The sequence below is a fragment of the Argiope bruennichi genome, chromosome 2, assembly GCF_947563725.1.
Source record: "Argiope bruennichi chromosome 2, qqArgBrue1.1, whole genome shotgun sequence".
Lineage (NCBI taxonomy): Eukaryota > Metazoa > Arthropoda > Arachnida > Araneae > Araneidae > Argiope > Argiope bruennichi.
In genome coordinates, this window is record NC_079152.1 from 118,071,263 (window position 1) to 118,087,863 (window position 16,601).

The following is a 16,601-nucleotide window of genomic DNA, read 5'->3' on the forward strand; positions in this document are numbered from 1 at the left end:
ATACTTTTTGCAATTTAAAATATTAAAGATTATGAGAACGAATCAACTATTCATCGCAAACTCTCTTTCAAAGCTGAGGAGCGGTGCATTGTACGTTCTGCTTCATCTTTTCTTACTCCAGTACATTTCCATCATGATAAGAGTGAATAATTAATCTTCTGGTGGCCGGAATGAAGGATGTGAAATTAAATATTCCTGCTAATAGATATATGCATTATAAATGCTGGATATCCATATATTTCCGTCGAAAAATAGGCTCTCACATTTTAGATAATAGAAATTTCAAAAAGAAAACGTTTCAACCGTTATCATTTGAATTTAAACGTAGGCAAAAGAGTCAATTCGTGCTCACGTGGTCATACACCAACTACGTTGCTTCGATAGAAGGAATTTCAGTACAATTGATACTTCAAGTGGGTCGCGCTAATTTAGTATTTAAACCCATTGAGCATCTTGTGAAAGGAAGTGATATTAGAGCACATCACAGGGGAACATATAGTCAAATGTTGAATGCTACAAGAGTTACATTGTCTCCTAACTGCGAGGTTACTTAAAAAGTCGCGTTCCTTAAATCGAACATTGTAATGATCATTTCATAGATTTAAAAGTAATAATAATGATTAAATATTATATCTTAAAGAGCCGATTCAATAGTTTTAGAGGTTTCTTACTAACTGGGCATGATAACAGCTACATATTCGTTTAGGTTTTTTTTTTTAATAGATAATTCTAGAATTGCGTTATCTCTAAAGCTCTAAATTTTGACTCTGGCGATTACTTGCTAATATTAACAATCTAAAAATTCGCTTTGTATGCTTTTAGATGCAAAATATTTATTTTCTCTGAACTCGGCACTTTTTGAAAATTATTTTTAATTATAGTAATATCAATACGCGCATAAATAAATATATAAGATATTGGCATTGAGAAGGAATGACAGCATGCTTAAAAATAAAAGTAACAACAAAAATTTATATAGCATTTTTCTTTGATGTGATTGGCGGTGGGCCGATAAATGCATACAATTATTAAAAACATGTGCATTGTCTTCGCTAAGTGTAAAATTGGCACTTTTGTGTATAGTTTCATAATTTGGACAAAATAATTCTTCTCGTATACGGATTTTATACAAAACTTTGATTAAAATTAACAATTTTGAAGTAAAGATCAAATATATATATATATCTATATTTTGATGCACTGTAATTTATGCATCGACAGAATTTTTTTTAAAAGTACACAAGTACATAAAGCATGCATGTTAGTGCCATTATCTTATTATTATTTTTTTTTACATTAAACAGTATTTTTCTTTACAGTTATAAATGTTTTTTTTAATTATTAGGTTTCTATTTTTCAACATATAATATAATTATTATTATATTTCTATCTTTCATCGATAACATTTCTATCATTCATCAAGTGCTGCAGAATTAAAAGTGGCATTTGTACCATGAAGCTCTAATGAAACGTAATCTATCTTGCTCTTCCCTTTACAAATAAAATCCTGCATCTCAAAAACTCTACACTAGCGAATCTTTTGATCAAAAATCCACCCGACAGAAGAACATCAGGGACAGCCCATCCATCGCATGCAACCTTGATCCGGCACGACTTTCCCTTCTCCCGCCTGTGACAGAAAACAATTAACATTAAATTATCGATTTTTCGCAAAGCCGCGGCCTGTCTAATGACGAACGCTTATTAAGGTAAAATGTTGGCCACGATTCCTCCGCAAGAGGACGATTAAGAAGGCCTCTTAATAGTGCGTGACTGCGTGCCTGCAAAAGAAGGGTGGAGGTTTGCCTTGTTTCATCCGTTAATGAGTCGACCGTACTTTATGTGGAGGAGGAAGATCTCGCCATCAGTAAGGACCGATTTTTAGATCAATTAGGCAGGGGATGGTTAGTAGTACACTTGTTATGTGGTTCGTAATTGCGAGGCAATGGGTGATTGTGCGACTGGATGATGTCTTTATGGAACGGAAAGTTAAACGTCCAAGTGTTTTACTGGCGTGATGGATGGTAGATAATACCATTGGTTTCTCAGAAAGAGGTGGGGGTTCGCTAACTAGTTCTGGAGAAATGAAATGGTGAGAAGTTATGTGTTGGATCGTTATGTTACGCCTCGAGTGATCAGTGCCTTTGTTAAAAGTCAGCGGTTATCGGCCTTTTAGTGATCGGAATCTAGCATCAAACGTCCGTTTTAATTCTATCTTCTTTCTAATGAATCGCCTTTTGTTTTACATTTATTAAGACTCAAATATAATGCAGCAATTTATATAATATGAAATTATATATCATAAATAAACTGTAGTATATAAATATTTATATGTATAATATAAACTATTAATATTAGTAAAAATTAAATTAAGTATAATAAAGTAAATTATATGATAAACAGTACTTTAGTTTTTACATTTTTCATTCATGTATTAAATAAAATTTATTGAAATAAACATTAAATTAAACTTAAAAAAGCAAATTAAAGGAATTAACAAATCTATAGATAATTTCAGGATTAATATTTTTTAATTTGGAACAGTTGTTAAAAAATGAAAACAATGGAAAGAGTATTTAAATATAGAACAATTGAACCAGTACAGATACAACCGGAAGCTACAAATTCAAAAATTTGCCAGATGACGAAACAAAATGTTTCTTCTTCTAAATACACATAACAAATTTCAATTCATTTTTATTCAGAAAGAAAAAAAAACAGCCTTGTAAAATTAGGTGAAATTTATTTTAAATACAAATCTTTAGTACATAGAAAACTGATTTTTTTTGTATTTAACAGTAAATTGTAGAGAAATTTATGAACTTATTTTAAATACAACTAACTGGACAGTGGGATACAGTCCTCCCCTCCATGCTCCCGAAACTAGGTGACGAAAACTTTTCAGTTTGATCGTTATTGTCATTGTTAAATAATTGATAATCAGTCTGTCAAAATTAAGATCAAAATATTAAAAAAAAATTATAAGAATTTACTTAAAAATTTAATTTTAATGTTGTTAAATACATAATAATAATATAATGTGATAAAATTACGATATTTATGTGTTTAAACTGAAGGCAAATTCGAATTATGTGATTCCACAACAAGTACTATTTTTCACAAACTAATCGCTTGTGAAAATCAAGATGATGTTATAATTATAAAACTGCATTATGTAGAAAATCTTTTCAGCCACTGGTTAATACCAGTGGCTGAAATTCCTCCGTGTTGTTTGATGCAAACGATAAATAAACTAATAATTGATTTTAAGACAAATATTTTTTAATGTAATACCGTGGCTTTTTATTTGACATATTATTAATATACCAGTAACATTAAAAGATATACATATAGTCTATGAAATGATTAAAAAACATTTCCTGAAAAGAATCTGTTTAAATAATCCCTTGAAGTACATCTTATCGCCAAATTTTGCTGCTAATCATTACTTTTAAAATGTTACTTGTAAAAATCCTTACCACTTAACCAAGAACATCAAAATAACAGTTCTTCTGAAGATAAGAATTTATATCCAAAGTATAGTTGCCAGTAAATGCAATGGCTGTATATATGAGTATAAATAATTATGGATTGGGTAAGTGAAGAGATCGTAAGGTTTTAGTGGATGATTTCCTGATATTCTTTTTCTTGCTGATGATGAAATAATCGAATATATATTTAAAAATAAGTAAGGGCTGAAGAGGAAAGAGAGAATGAAAGTAAAGACGACGCATAATCCAAGAACTTTAAATGGAAAGTGGCAAACAAAGAAGAGCAGACTACCAGAAAATGTGTTAAACAATGCTCAGCTTATGATACTATGCAGATATACAGTAAATGTAGCGAATTTTTGAAATTCCGGAAAAACAGTTTTGTAAACATTTGAATTTTTATATGAATGTGTAACTTTAAAGTGATAATATCTGTAACATTTTTTTAATGTTACTTCATTTTTTTCTAAAATATAAATTTACGTCAGTCTAATTAAATTTAAATAATCAGTACGGTTTTCGACATTATTCATTTAATTTTGCCGACAGATTAAAAAAAAACAGATCAAACGGATATCAAATACATAGATGGCAAATTTTCTAAGCGACAATAAAAACTCTTTTGCATACAAATTACCTTTTTATATGCATAGATAATTTTTTTAAAAATGAGATTTGCTTTCAGGCTGTTTATCATAAATTGATTCAATTTATCGTTTGCATCAAACAAAACGGATGAAATCAAAATAGCTTTTTTCATTTATTTATTATCGGCCTTTCTCACTTATCTATGCTATTTGTACTTATTATAGTCTAATTAAAAGTGGCTTTCTTATTTTGGTATAAATTCGTAATTATATCGTAGAATAATCTAAAATGTAAAATTTTATCATTTCTTTTGAATTTTTTTCTAAGTTTCATTTTAGAAAATTTTCTAATATTGCAGAAATCTGATCCCATATAAGATGAGTTAATCCCTTTAAGATGAGTTAATTCACTTTATCAGTTGTATCTGGAGATAAGGTCGAATTTGGAAATGTAAACGGAGAAGTAATTGATAATTACCAACGTTCATTATATTATCAGTGATCAATTTGCTAAATTTGTTCGTTCGCAAATATTAACAGGGACAGTATTAAATATTATTATTAGAAATTGTTGTCTGTATTCTTAGTATTCTTTGTTTTTTAAAATGCTGATTAATATTTTTAATGTTTGCTACAAAGACATTTTTAATAGAAAGTAATAATAACATAAAGTGTAAAATTCTATAGTTGTTTCGCATTTTTCTTTATTGTAATTTAGTTGTTGAATTTTCCACTCAACAAAATTTCTCCATGTAAAGGAACTTTTTCCTAAATCCTTTGCAATCAATGGGGTAAACTATTCGCATGTATCTGGCAGCACAGAATAATATAAAGCTTTGTTTCCGGTAGCTCAGTTTCTTAAATGTAATGAGAAATAATATTATATAAACTTTATCATTTCAGAAATTTCTAAATTCGGAGAAATTTTCCTACTTGTTTATCTATCTATACTTATAATAAAGCTCAATGTGTGTGTGTGTGTGTGTGTGTGTGTGTGTGTGTGTGTGTGTGTGTGTGTGTGTGTTGGCGCTCTACAGGCCAGGTCATTTGACATACAGCTACCAAATTTGGTACATGTATACCTTAGAGGTCGGGAATGTGCACCTGGGGTCCCTTTTTTTGAAATTTTAATTAGAATTTTAATTATTAATTAAAAACTAACTTTCCCGCCAAAAAAATCTTCCATTTTCCCCACCGCCAACTTTTCCGCCAAAATAATCTTCCATTTTCCCCAACGCCAAATGATTTAGGCTTTAGTTCTTTTTTTCTCCCAACAGTAATGAGGCTAGGGTTAAGATTTTTCGGCGGATTATTTTAAACGATTCTGTTTATTTTCTTAATGTTTTATGCATTTAAAATAAAACATTGTTAATTAATCCATGTTTCAGATTCATTCTGAAGTACTTTTGAATTAAAATAACACAGAATAAAGGAAATTAAAAATGTATAATCTGCATAGCGTTACCCCAACTGGCGTAGAAAAATTCACGCATTTGCGTTACAGTAAAAGGCGAAGAAAATTCACGCATGCGCACTGTGTTCTGATTGTTGGCATGGCAACCATTATCAACGGACGATTTAAATTACTTTTAGGTTAGTTGTATGCTTTTGTAAGTAAATTGTATTTATGTTAGTTATATATTTTTTGTATATGCTTATAGTTTTAAGTACATCGTTTTTTAAGTAGTTTTTTTTAGCCTGTTTTCAATGATTTAAATTATTTTTAGGTTAGTTGCATGCTTTTGTAATTAAATTGTATTTATGGTAGTGATATAATTTTTGATATATGCTTATAGTTTTAAGTACATCGTTTTTTAAGTAGTTTTTTTAAACCTGTTTTCGACCAATTATTTTAAACGATTCATTTTATTTTCTTAGTGTTTGATGCATTTAAAATGAAACATTGTTAATGAATCGATCCGTTCATGATGAATCTGAGAAATTTTAGTTGACAAATTCTTGAGATATTATATAAATTAAGAAAGATATTCTTTAGTGTCCATAAAGTTTAAACGCTCAGTGACTCTATTATCAGTAATCATATTATTAAAAAAAATGCTTTGTTTCAGTAAAAAATATTATTATATTAATTGCAGATTAATCCTTTACACTTTAATTTAAAGCATAAATTCTACGAGGGGTAACAGAAAATTAGAGAGATACATATCACGTTATGACTGAAGGCCTTTATAATATTATGAGTGAATTATATGACTATCAAAATTTGAAGTTTTAAAATATTTTGCTGAAGAATCTATTAAAGTTGGAATTGCATAAAATATTTAATTATTAAAATTTTAACGAGCATTAAGATTGGCGAACCGGCTGGTCGCCAAAGGCGGCAAGTACTTATAATAAAGCTCAATGTGTGTGTGTGTGTGTGTGTTGGCGCTCTACAAGCCAGGTCATTTGACATACAGCTATCAAATTTGGTACATGTATACCTTAGAGGTCGGGAATGTGCACCTGGGGTCCCTTTTTTTGAAATTTTAATTAGAATTTTAATTATTAATTAAAAACTAACTTTCAAAAAATCTTCCATCTTCCCCACCGCCAACTTTTCCGCCAAAAAAATCTTCCATTTTCGCCACCGCCAAATGAGTAAGGCTTCCGGTTTATTTTTCTCCCAACAGTAATGAGGCTAGGGTTAGTATTTTTCGGCGGATTATTTCAAACGATTCTGTTTATTTTCTTAATGTTTGATGCATTTAAAATTAAACATTGTTAATTAATCGATCCTTCAGATTCATTCTGAAGTACTTTTGAATTAAAATAAAACAGAATAAAGGAAATTAAAAATTTCTAATCCGCATAGCGTTACCCCAACTGGCGTAGAAAAAAAATCACGTATTTGCGTTACATAACTAGCGTTGAAAATTCACGCATGCGCTTTGTGTTCTGAATTCCGCATTGTGTTGACGAATTATTATCAACGGATGCGGACTGGATTTAAATTTTTTTTAGGTTCGTTGCATGTTTTTGCAATTAAAATGTATTTATGTTAGTTATATATTTTTTATATATGCTTATAGTTTTAAGTGCATCGTTTTTTAAGTAGTTTTTTTAAAACCTGTTTTAAACCGTCTTTTTTAAACGATTCGTTTCATTTTTTTAGTGTTTGATGCATTTAAAAGTAAACATTGTTAATGAATCGATCTGCTCATGATGAATCTGAGAAAATTTTGTTGACAAATTCTTGAGATAATACGTAAATTGAAAAATATATTCTTTAGTGCCCATAAAGTTTAAACGCTGAGTGACTCTATTTTCATCAATCAGATTATAAAAAAATTCTTTGTTTCAGTAAAAAATATTATTATATTAATTGCAGATTAATTCTTTCCATTTTAATTTAAAACATAAATTCGACGGGTTCTAACAGAAAATTAGAGAGATACATATTACGTTATGACTGAAGGCCTTTATAATATTATGAGTGAATTATATGACTATCAAAATTTGAAGTTTTAAAATATTTTGATGAAGAAGCTATTAAAGTAGGAATTGCATAAAATATTTAAATATAAAAATTTTAACGAACATTAAGATTGGCGAACCGGTTGGTCGACAAATCCTTGAGATATTACATGAATTAAGAAAGATATTTTTTAGTTCCCATAAGGTTTAAATGCTGAGTGACTCTGTTTTCGTTAATCATGTTATTAAAAAAATTAACATTTATTGACGAACACGAACACACTGATATTCACCGTTACTCTGATTAGATGTTATAAAATCTGAATAGATAAACATAAACGTGTAAACAGCTGTGCGCCGGTTTCTATGGCAACACAGCTGGAAAGGGAAAAGAAGTTTCCGAAGAAAATTCACGCATGCGCATTGTTCTGATTGTTGTCATGACAACCACTTTCAACAGATGATTTAAATTATTTTTAGGTTAGTTACATGCTTTTGTAAGTAAATTGTATTTATGTTAGTTATATATTTTTTGTATATGCTTATAGTTTTAAGTACATCGTTTTTTAAGTAGTTTTTTTTAAACCTGTTTTAAATGATTTAAATTATTTTTAGGTTAGTTGCATGCTTTTGTAATTAAATTGTATTTATGTTAGTTATATATTTTTTTGTATATGCTTATAGTTTTAAGTACATCGTTTTTTAAGTAGTTTTTTTAAACCTGTTTTAGACCGATTATTTTAAACGATTCATTTTATTTTCTTAGTGTTTAATGCATTTAAAATGAAACATTGTTCATTAATCGATCTGTTCATGATGAATCTGAGAACATTTTGTTGACAAATTCTTGAGATATTACATAAATTAAGAAAGATATTCTTTAATGCCCATAAAGTTTAAACGCTCAGTGACTTTATTATCAGTAATCATATTATTAAAAAAAATGCTTTGTTTCAGTAAAAAATATTATTATATTAATTGCAGATGAATCATTTACACTTTAATTTAAAGCATAAATTCTACGAGGGGTAACAGAAAATTAGAGAGATACATATCACGCTATAACTGAAGGCCTTTATAATATTATGAGTGAATTATATGACTATCAAAATTTGAAGTTTTAAAATATTTTGCTGAAGAATCTATTAAAGTTGGAATTGCATAAAATATTTAATTATTAAAATTTTAACGAACATTAAGATTGGTGAACCGGCTGGTCGCCAAAGACGGCTAGTAATCAATAAATTAAAATTTATCGTTTGTGTCTGACAAAAAAAATGGAATTTATTAAATTTTCTCGTTATTTTATGTGAATATTCATAATGCTTATTAAGTAATCAAAATCCACTAGAATTTAATTTCACAATTATATCGTGCAGTTTGTATAGTATAAAATTCATTTTATCTCATTTCTTATACAACAAATCTTACAAAATTTTTGAGCCCAGTTTTAACCTCCATTGCTTTGTAGTATCTATATTATGTTGTAGGGAAGAGCCTGAAGAATAACTGACCCTCTCAGGAGTCCAGAGTAGTCCCATCGCACCCTAGAGATTTCCATTTACAATGTCTGCTCGGACGGGGTTGGCCGGCTTTTAATGCCGCACGCAGGCGTATCTGATTGGTTGCGGAACCATTCTCGACGTCTGGTCTCTGATGGGATCGTGAAAATGTATACTAGGAAGTAATGAAAGCAATCATGCTTATGGTCTCTTCCTTACATCAGGCTTGCATGAAATTCTAATGGAAAGTTGTCTTGGAGGGACTCTCCAGAGCTCAGCGATCAAATGAATATTTCAATGAGTTGATGTAATACAATGCTATCAAGTAAATTGGTTTTGGTATGCTTTTTCAAATTTTGAGATTTGTGGTATTATCACTGAAAAAAATACATAATCCGTTGAAAGACGATATTAGTTACAAGAATCTTTACTTTAGCCGATCAACAATTAATCACTGACTTATATGGTAATTTTATTATTCATTCTGGAAATGTAATTAATAAATGATTATGCAGTAAGTAATGGCAGTAAATATAAATCTCTTGCGTAATTTTTATGGCGACCATAGTTCTCGATATTCTAATCTCTCTTATACGCACTAAGACTGCATCAATATTTTATTAATAATAATTTTAAAAAGATGTTTAAAGAAATATAAAAAAATGGATTCAACTTTGTAGCGTATAAGGAGGATATGCATGCTGTTGCTAGCTTTTCGTCCAAAAAATTACCGTCTGTAGATATGACTTTTTTTTACTGTTTGAATTCTCATCTATTAATCCTGATAATTATTTGATATACAATTTCAGCTATTCTATAGTAGAGTAAAAAAATGGCTGTTTATAACTATAAGTTCTATATTATATAGACTAGACTAAATCATAAATTTTATATGAGTTTGATTGCATATGTTTGATTTTAACTTTTTTTTTGTACATGTTTATTTTGGGCCTGTTTCTTCTTCTTTGTTTCTTGTTCAAAATGTTTACGTTTTTATGCATTTAATTTTAGAAAATTTTATTTTGTTTATGCTTTTTTCCTTCCCACGGTATATATATATATATATATATATATATATATATATATATATATATATATATATATATATATATATATATATATATATATATCTGTTTATTTAATGAGAAGATTGGGACTAAGTATTGACTTCTGTTATACTTGTGGCACTCAAAGAGTCTTTTATCTAGAATTTTTAAAAAAGTGCAGTTCTACAAAAATTTAACTTCATGTCGCTTCTTCTTGCTTGTTCTAAGAGGTGCTCGTTATGCGAACATCAAAATCTTCTGCGAACGTTTTTGTTGTCCACTTTTTTCAAAGTCCAAAATTTAAGCAGCTGAGCATTCACTTCATATCGGTTGAATGTGCTACAAAAACTGTATTTATTATATGCTAAATCTTGAAAACATTTCTCTTGATTCCTTTTATTGAATTTTCAACTATTTTAATTGAAATCTTTAAAGTACAAGTAAGCTCAGATGGTGATTCTTTGGTGCTTATGAGAATTTTAATTGGAATATATGGAAACTTTTATTAAGATTAGATAGTATATCTTCTAATTTGTTAATTAGCATTATTAGTTTTATTAGCTAAACTTTGTTAATTAGCTCTACTTTTTGAGAATTTCATTTTTGTCTATTGTATCTTTTCCTGTCACACTGATCTATTTCTCATTTATTCTAAATAAATACAATAAATAAATCACAAACCTTTTCAAAATTTGGTATATATATATATATATATATATATATATTATGAATATTGTATAATATTCATTTAACGAAGTTCCATTTAACAAATTTTTTCAATTTGGTAGAAGTATCTGTAGAAATTTGAATTTAAACGACTTCTACATGTTACATGCTCCCCATACAAAAGATAATTTATCTGCAATAAAAATTTTCCGATTAAGTGCTTTTCAACATTTTGTCATTCTTTTTTATTCGATCTAATTCCAATAGTTCATCGAAATGAATGACTGCTGTGAAAAACAATATCTGAAAAATCAAGAAGGAGGAGGTGCCTAATTTCCTCCACTTTAATGAAGCCATTTTGCTTGTCTTCTTTGTGATCCTGCTTGACATGGCGTATTAAAAAGTGTTACGAATTGTAATAAGTTATTCTCTTTTTAAGTTTGTTACTCTCACAGTCATTTAAATGGTTTTCCTGAAAATCTTTCCAATATTAGAAATATTAACTAATAAAATCAAAAGATTTTACATGAATATAAAGAAAATAGATGAGCAATACCAGGGTCAAAGATAAAGTCAAATGAATTTATCTTTGGGAGGAAAATAAAATATCTATTATTTTTGTTCCAGTTTATTCCTTTTAATTTCTATTTTTTGATTGAGGTATTGTAGATTTACAAGAATACTGCTGTACTTTTTTCAATCAATCGAATTGTTTGACATAATTCTTTTAAAGAAAGGAAATATTAATTTAACACCTATATGCCAGGCAATGAGGGGTAAAAACTAAAATTGTATTTGTTTTCAGTAAAAAAAAAAAAAAAAATCTGACACACACACACACACACAAATGTATATCAGTCTATATTACACGCTTCCCAAATTCTTTCAGCATTTTTAACAATAATTTTTATATATTTTTTATTACCTCGCAGGTATTATTTACTTTGCTTTTATTTTCTTACGGGCATTTTTATGGCTATCTTTTAATTTTGAAATAATATTTGTGTCTAATTTCGATTGAGCTTCTTATAGATAGCTTAATATTCGAGATTTACTCGAAAAAACATTTTTAAACTTCATATTATGATTTTAAAACTGTATTACTACATCTGTTCTGTTTATTGTGTTCACGAACCTTCTTAATGGAATCAAATAAAAACGCAACTCTCAGAGAAATTTATTTTCTGGCTGCTTGAATTAATGCATATAAAATTTATCACGTAGTTTTATAATGAAGGCCTAATATACATATTAAATTTTGGACCAAATCCAGTAATATTCCTACACAAATATTCCGTTTTTGTCATTATAATATCAAAATTATATAAAAAGGTCATATTTATAACTTTTTAAAAACTTGCATGTTGCTGATAAAATGAAAATTTTATACATATTTAATTATATTTATCTATACGTTGCCACTCACTTCCATGAAAAATCTTTCATGTATTTTTTTATCTATTGCTATTATTAGCAAGTGACTTGCACTCTATTTCCAGATGAAAATATTAAATGCAATTATTTGTCTGAGAGTTAATTGGAAGCACAGTAAAAAAAATCATTATTTTGTTATAACTCAACTTATAATTCAAGTTATCATCGATCATCATATAAAAACTGTATTTCATTTTTTAAGGCAAAAGTTTGAAAAACATAGTAATTCTAAAAAAAAAAAAAAGAAAAGAAAGAAACTTCTTTCTGTTTTATTCATTTATCAAATGCCATCTAAGGTAAATTAATCGAATAAAAGAACTGCACCAAGAAAGATTCGCTAAAAATCCCCCTATTCGAGAAGAAATGTTCACTTTTAACAACAGCTAAAGCATATTCTAAATAAAGCGTGTCTCACAATCATTAAAGTTTAGATTGAAGGAGGAAAAAAACGATTCTATAATGGAAGAGTCGCTTCAGATAGAATTTTTTTTTTTACAAAGAAAAATAAACGTAGCAATATTTAGGAAAGAAATATAGCTTACTTAAAAAAATAGATTAAATCTATCTGTAAAGAAAATCTCTTGCATTCTTTTCTGGTAATCATATGAACGGTTTTTTTTTCTTTCTCCTAACTGAAAAACGTCGTGAGAGATTTATGCCACTTTTTTATGAATAAAGATTATTTTTGCTCATTTAATTCTTGCGTATGATTGTTTCTTTTTGTCGTTTTTCTTGAAACTACATAAAACTTAATTTCAAATTCGGCAGAGATTTAATAATACTTGAATACTTTTTATCCGTTCGAAGATTTCTTAGAATAAATTTTTAATACTAATCCAAGTACTAGATTTGAGATTGTGATTCAACATAAAATAATTTATTTAATAGACCGAAATGTAAAGATTTTCTTTATATTTTTAAATTAATAAATCACTTTCTAGCTCAGTAGCTTTCTCACAAAATAAGAAAAGAAAGAAAATTTCATTGAAAACTTGCGGTCACTTCTTAAGTATATTGCTTTGAAGACTATAAAAAGTTTCATTAGTTAAAAAAAGGAATAATTTAACATTAATTAAATTAATTAACAATCTAACATTGATTAATAAACAATATAAAATTGTTTATATCTGTCTTACATTTTCATTTGTTATTCTAATTGTAACAAGCAAAATCCATTCAACGAATCCAGATCAATTTTGCTAGTTCCTTTCATATAAGGTTTATAATTAGAGAAATTCGTAGCTTGATTGAAAATAGTAGTATGATTTAATCCTTTTGCGCATTGGCATTGGTGACGTCACTAAAAAATCCCATGATCCCACAGAAACAGAACAATTTTCAGTTTTAGTTTAGTTTTGGTTGATGAAGTGTGTAAGAACGGAATCAAAGATAGATGTATGCTATAAAGAATTCGTGCACGTAAAAGGAAATATGTTAATATTTGTAAATAATTATCTGTGCTTGTGTCCTCGTCTAGGAAATAAAAACGAAGAAAAAAAGTGAATGCTTGGATTAATGATTTCGATATTTATGTGAACTAATTCATATTACAACACCTCGATTCTTCCGTTTTAGAAATTCCCAGAAAGACAGGTAAGAGAGATTTTCACTTACATTTCGATATTTTTGAAAATAATTATATCTTTTATGCCAAATTCTTTAAGAATTTAAAGTGTGGCAGGAAAATAACATTTGACCGGAATCGTCTTGTTTCAAATTAAGATAATTTCTCATTGAATTTGTTATTCATTTCTTGTTATTTGAAACTGGGTTGCTTTAACTTATTGTAATTCTAAACATATTTAACGCAACTCTTTCGTAAGCAAATTTATAAAATATTAATACAGAATCTTTGTTTAAAGATGTGACAGTGTTACCATCATTTCTTCGTTTTAAAAATTCATACTTTAAACTGGTTGTGCAATTTATCATGCAACATCAAATCCAATTTGTTGGTATGAAGATATTCAGCGATGCTTGTCTCACACCGATTATTCTTGTATGTTTTCCTGCACATGGTGTGTTTAATGTTTTGCTTTGTTGAATAACGAATTGAATCTAACATTCCTTTCACTATACAATGATATAAATCTTCACATGGATTTAAATCTAAACAATTCTGTTACTTTAGTGTGTAGTAATTAATTCCACATAGATCTATAGTCGCGTGATGTGGTAATTAATTACACCTAGATCTATAGTCGCGTGATGTGGTAATTAATTACACCTAGATCTACAATCGCTTGATATGGTAATTAATTCCACGTAGATCTACAGTCGCGTGATGTGGTAATTAATTCCACTTAGATCTATAGTTGCGTAATGTGGTAATTAATTCCATGTAGATCTACAGTCGCTTGATGTGGTAATTAATTCCACGTAGATCTACAGGCCCGTGGTATGGTAATTAATTTCATTCAGGTCTACAATCATAGTGTATGTTAATTAAACAATTACGCTGTATGTTAATTAAATAGTTATGGTATATTTTAATTAAACAATTATGGTATAGAGTAATTAATCCCAAGCATATATACAATTGTAGTGCCAAAAACCACATACTAAATTTCCTCCATTTTTTTCATTGCAATCGCATACAAAGACTCGGAGACAGTCAATGGGTACATAAGATTTGGTCTAAAATTTATACGAATCTGCATCTAAATTGTTCTGCCTTTGAATTATCGTGTTTATACACATGGACAAACAGACAGACGGAATTTCCGTTGGTGGATTTCGTTCAGAATTGATACAGATCTAAAATTTTAGTGCAAAGACAATTAAACGTGCTTAATAGTCTTCTGCACATTGGTCTAACTTTTCTCATTTTTCAATTACATTCAATATCGATGCAACCCCAAATATTTTGTTCCGGGATTCAGAAATCTCTCGAATGAGGACAACGGACGAAATTTTCGAGTTCAATATTTTCTCTTTACATGCTTCGTACAACGCATTAGCCATTGTCAGCAAAAAAAATTTTATTTCCACCCTTAAAGTAAATATGTTTAAATTGCGCTTAATCTAAATGGAGTGTTTAATTCTTTTATTTCTACTTCTTTCGTATTCTTCTGTTTACTTCTGTTGAAAATTAGAAGCAGTCTGTTTTTATATATATTAATCTGCACCGTACTTAATAAACACGTGTTAAAGTAAAAAGATCTTTGCTCGAATATAAGCAATGCCTTTTCCACTTCCATTAATACGCCGAATTATATTTAGTACTACCAGTCGGAAAACACGTGCTTTTTTCACATAATAATCATATTAGTAATTTCATATAATAATCAGCTGATTGTAAATAAAATATTCTAACAAATCTTGAAACATAAAAATATTTATTCTTAATTAATTTGGATAATCAACAGCAGATTGCAAGCAGAAATATTCTCAATTGTTGAAATATAATGTTATTTACTTTTATATTTAAACTAGTTGCATTTGACAACCAGTTGATTCGCTTGGGATATTGATTATATTTAACTTCAGTTAAATAATTTAGAATAACTTCCTCTTGTCAAATTGTGGGACATTAAAACCGTGTTTTTCTGTCTTGTATATGTTCTGTTCATTGAGTACATGAACCTCTGCAAAGCAGCCCAGTCCCGTGTCATCACAGCGCTTTAAAAAACTCAAATTTGCTGTTCATCTGTCTTGTTAATTTCGAGGTATTTTATGTAACTTTGCCTTTTTAACTCATCTTGTAAACTACACATATATTATACAGAATCCTACTTCTTTAGTTTTCAATAATGGATGAAATTCATGCGATTAAATATTTGATAAACAAAGAAAATGGTTGAATTTCAGGACAACAATGTAATCTATTATTGGAAATTAAACAAAAATACCTTCCAGCATTCAGGGAAAATTAGCACGATTGATAAATTGGTACCAATAAACTTACTTTGTAAGATTTATTTTTGAAACTTGTAAGATTTATTTTTGTAGAAAATCTTCAAATTTCAGTTCAATTTTTTATTAATCGAAGTCTTAATTTGAAAACAAATCGCTCCAGGATGCATATTTTAAGCCACCAAGAACAATTTGTGACAAAAATAAATTTGTTAATTGCAAATCAAACGGTCTGATCTATTGAGCCACACACACACACACACACACACACGCACACACTCAACTTTATTTTTAGTAAAGATAATTAAGTTTACAATCAATCATTTAATATAACAATGGCTGAACACACTGCTATTTTATTAATGATTTTACGTTTTAATTAAATGGATCAAGTAATCTGTAGATTAATTAGATAATTAACAACTGTCAAATGTTAATTATAGCATATATTGAATGTACGCCAAAGATATTATATTAATTATTTGTAATGTCTAAATTCACTAGAAGTAGTAAATATCGTTAAAAATAATTGATAATAGAAAGGCGTAAACTTAAATTTTATTTTAAAATGATCAATTTTTCTCAAAAAGGATAGTAAAAAAT